General features: G+C 36.3%; 1 protein-coding gene across 1 annotated transcript in view; it reads left to right on the forward strand.

Moving 5' to 3' along the window:
- Positions 1 to 5,000, forward strand: part of DST (dystonin) — a 4,096,730-nt gene that overhangs the window by 285,792 nt on the left and 3,805,938 nt on the right. The gene's annotated exons all lie outside the window — the stretch shown is intronic.

Consider the following 5,000-nt stretch of genomic DNA (forward strand, 5'->3'; position numbering starts at 1 on the left):
CTGCACTCAAATCCCACTTTAAATCACAAGAGAAATACAGTTGTGAGTGTGATGAAAGGAGGTAGGTGCTAAATCCTGCCAGCTTCCAGCAATGGGGCTTTGCATGGGAACTAGAAGCTAGATGACCAGAAATGGTGTCATTCTGCAAGCTGTCCCAAAGGTAATATATTAGATATTATTTTGAGGAGTCTCTTAGTGAGACAGAGCATTCTGTATTCTGTATTCTGTCTTGGGCCTGACAACAAGAAAGACCATTCACCACATCATCTGCCTTGCTCTATTAAGTAAGTAGAGAATAGTGATCTCTTTGATACAGTCAGGAATATAGTGAAGCTTAGTTTAGATATTGTTTTTTTTATTTGTCTGTCCTTCAATGTTATTTTAAAATATTTCCTGTGATTTTGAACTCTGATGTCACTGTGAATAGATATTTAGTATTGTCTTGTTCTTTTTGTTATTTATTATTACATATATTTAAACCTTTCATCATGGCTGATCTTTGTAGAGATATTTAAGTTTTGAGAGTATTTGCATATTTATTTGGTGAAACTGTGTGGCCACTCCTAATAGCCTTGTTTTTGGCCAAACTACAATTTGTATTAATATTAATTTCACTCAGTATATTGGGTACCATCCTAAGGGCCTTAAAGTAGCTGGCAGGAGTGCCTGGTGGCAGTAGTAACTACCTTATAGTCTGGACAGAAGAGGGCACAGCTTGTAAACCTGTGCCAGCCATTCCCAGGTGTGTGTGTGTGTAATTCAAATCTCCAAGAGTGTGCGTGTCAGCTACTTTGACAGGGACACAAAGCAGTGGTTGGACAGAGAGGGTACTGGAGGTCTTGGCTTGGACACTCAGCTGAGATCTCAACTGTATAGCTGTGCCAGTGGGGAGTCTGATTGGGAATCTGGAGAAAGAGAGAGGAACCAGCCCCAGACTGACTGTGTTCCCTGTGTGCTCTTAAGGGAAACTGTGCTTGATTGTACTTGATGCAGAGAGCTGCATCTGGAAATACTGGGTGTGTATCTGTTATCCTCCAAGTGAACATCCCGCACTGGTGCCAGAGGTGAGGATTGAGGCTCCTTCATTACTGGCCCAGAAGTGGAGGGTCGTCACAGTGAGATTATTTAATTTAGCTGCCATTATATAATTTATCCAACCCTATCTGGTCCCCTAAATACTGCAAATTTTATTACATGCCATAATGTGATGGCCCCAGTTTCATAATTTATTACATACTGTTCAGAAATTTGTAACATCAACTAACTGATAGCACCACAGTTAATTTAATTTATACCAAGTTTAAACTTACCATGGTTAGCCTGCTCCCTGTATTAGACTATTTTCTTTTTCTGCTACAGTTGTTTCTCCTTTTACATTTTGCAGCCCACTGAGAAATATGTACTCTATTCTTATGTTAATCCGACTTTTAGTTATATATATTATTTTGTAATATGTACAAGAAATCACATGTTCTCCTGCAGATGTCATTCTCAGCATCTGCTTTAATACTTTTTTCTAACTGTATGCAGTGTGTTGCATAATTTGTAAATTTGTGTTGTATTTCTATTCTGTATTTGAGACTTTTCTCCCCGTGTTACACTAAAGATAGGTTTCCTCAGCCACACATTTCTCAGTTAACAAATATAACTAAATGAATTAATAATTAAATAGCTGAATAGTAGAGGTATTTCTGCTACACACAGAGGAAACAGAAAGTGGGACAGAAGGACACTGAGCAAAGTAACATTCTTTTCTTTTCTGTTATTTATTTGTTAACCAGGTAAATGAAATGTTACCTGTTTCAGCCACAAACTATATTCCTGGTACAAATGTAAATAAACAAATAAGTAAGCAAGCAAGCAGACGAAGTAAATGAAAGTCAGAGGTCTGTCAAAAATAAAGGAAGCAGGAAATTGGAGAGAAGAATCCATATTAAGCCACTAAAATGTTTAATGTAATTTTATGTGTTAACTGTGTTAAGTATAATGATCCTGCTCAGACCTTTTTCTGCTACAAACTGAGCTAGAATGGTGGTGATAAATGCAACATATATGTCGATAATTTAGACTAGTCAGTTATCCGGCAGTCAGTTATCTGGCATGTTTTGGGGAGGTAGAAGAAAAAGGGAGTACCTGGTAAAAACCCATATAGACAATGTTAAAAATGCAAAACTCTAAAACTAATGTTAATTTTTCATCAGGACTGAGCCCCATATTCAAGAAAATGGGGAATAGTTGTTATATATGGTCGTAAAATGTTTGATATTCTGTTATTTCTGCTTTATTACACAGATACCACCCCTTAGTATCTTGCTAACAATCTCAAGAACATTTAATGAAAATCCATGCTCAGTAACAGATCATTCAGGTATCTATATGGATCCCCTACACTACACTGACACACCACAAACCCGACAGCCAAAACGCAGACACCAAAACACCGAAACCACACAATACCCACAGTCCACATTACCAAACACCATAACACCGACTCACAAAACACAAACAGAAACATCAACGTAAACCACACCAAGCATTCTTACACACTGCTACACAACATTCCCAAACCTATATAAACTCAACAACAAACCCAAAAATTCTACTAAACAATACATTCCTATCCCAGTAAAAAATTACACTCATAACGCCATTACCCACATAACTCACACATCCCATTAACGTACCCAATACCTACATGAAAAAATAAAACCTATACAAAGCAAAAAATACTTACAAAAACTACAATATGCCCTACTGTACTCTTGTGGGGGGCTGCACCCCCACACCCCTCTACTTATATATACCAACTCCGACAGTGAGGAAAGGGCATAATTTCCAATCCTCATTGTATCACGATCTCACCGTTTAAACTTACCAGCAAGACTTCCTGGACTCCGCTAAGCAACTGCTGCATGTGGGGAACTTGGTGAAATGCCATGTCGCTATTTTGGCATTTCGGCATTCTGTACTGTCGGTCTTCTGGTGACGATATTTTGCTTGTCAGTTAAGTGGGCTGTCGGTCTACTGAAGTAGACCCATCTATGTAAGAACTTTTCTCTTACTCTCAAAATAGTGTTCACAAATATGTTCTTTTAATTTTCTCTTACATTTACTTATAAATTACAGTACAGTTTTACATTCTCCTATGTAAACAAGACTCTTTGAATTTAGACTGCTCTATCTCTTCACATGCTACAGCAAGGTCTATTTTTGCCTGAGAACATCTCCCCCGATATTCTAAAAACTGCATCATACAAGACTAGCATGTAACATAATAAATTACCTATAAAGACACCTGAAAATATTTGAATAAGCCATACCATTGTTTTTTTTTCAAATTTAGAGGGAAGAATCCTGGGTTTACAAATTGGCTTCTTTTAGACAAAACATTTTATTATATCCATGTGTTATCGATGACTTCATTTATTTGGGTAGGCTTGAAAGAGGAGTTAAATTTTTTGCTCAGGGAAATCAAGAAAAATACTACCCTTTTTTCATCTTTTTCTTTTAAAACTCCTAAAGAAAAATTTGCATTATCGCAAGTGAAAACCTTTTGAAACAACTCAGAAAGCAGGTACAAATGACAAATTTGTAAAGACATATTTGCATTTTAGCATTAGCCATGCATTTTATGTGAAATAAAAATAAACAGCAATTTGTCAAACATTCAGTGCTATTTGTTGATTGATGATGCAGTTTTTGTGTGGCCACAGCCATGGTCCCTGCCTGTGCAAATTTATTCTTGGATGAGTGTGAATACTCCTGCATAAACATATTAGCTTCTTCTAGATGAAACATTTATTCAGAATTTATTGATGACCTGTTTTTTTTTTATTTCAGTGACCTTCAAAAAGGAGATTTGTAGTTTTGTTGAGGAAATCACTATTAATTTCTTTTTGACTTTTTGTTTTAATACTGTGAAAAAATCCATTACATAGATGGGGAAATCTTCTGGAATAATTCAGGCACGAGACAATTTTGTGTCTTTAGGAAAGACACATTTGTAGGTGAATATCTACATTTTAGCAGTAGCCATCCATTTTATATGAAGAAAAATGTAGTTAAAGGGCATTTTGCAAGACTTTCAAGACAAACTTCGGTTGATGATATTTTAACCATGACAGATGCATTTTTGAATCATTATTTTTAGGCAGATATCAACTTTAGTGAGTTATTTTCAGTTTATCATCTAGTGTAGTTTTTAGTTAATTCTCCGGGCATTCCATTAAGGCATTTGTTCCATAAGTAACTGTGTTTACTTTCTGCAGAACTACTGTAGCAGTAGAAGATTCATAGGTTAGTACTTGTGGGCCATTTTAAGCCTTGTTTTTCTAGCCCACAAAGTCAGTGGCACTTCCCTTGAAGCATGCACAATAGGGTGCAGTTTATAATCAGTCTAAATATCATAAATGCATGTTAAATATCACAAGCCAATAAACAAATCTTTGAAATCTTTCAGTAACTCACCAGGATGAACATTTTATGATTGTCACTTTAGCTATCTATTGACTCTCTGAATTATTTTCACTGTCTCAAGCTTCTGACTCAGGATAGATGTGCATTCACAATAGTGACCATCTAAAATAGAATGTTTCTTATCTGTATATTCATGAATAAGCACTTTCTGACTCTTTAGTTATAAATAATGCCCAGAATAATTAAGCAGTTTACACAATGATGCTTCATGTTGCTGCTCTTCTGATCCAGTACTTTATACATTTGAATAGACATTACGTTATCCTCTACCTCAGTATCTAGTTCTGACAGTAGATGCAGAGGATTAAGTTTGTGGGCTCTATTTCCTATGGTACAGGGTTTGATTCCCACATCCGTTGTTTGTCTACTGTGTGATCTTCAGCAAGTTAATTAACCAGACATTGCTCATGAGGTGCCCCTGAAAATGGAATGTGTGTCCAATGGGCCTACTCGGTTAACAACTTATTATTATTATTAGTAGTAGTAGTCTAAACATCAGGGTGGCCATGTTGGTGCAACGGTTA

Source organism: Protopterus annectens, chromosome 2.part1 (genome assembly GCF_019279795.1).
Source record: "Protopterus annectens isolate FY-2018-M chromosome 2.part1, PAN1.0, whole genome shotgun sequence".
Lineage (NCBI taxonomy): Eukaryota > Metazoa > Chordata > Ceratodontiformes > Protopteridae > Protopterus > Protopterus annectens.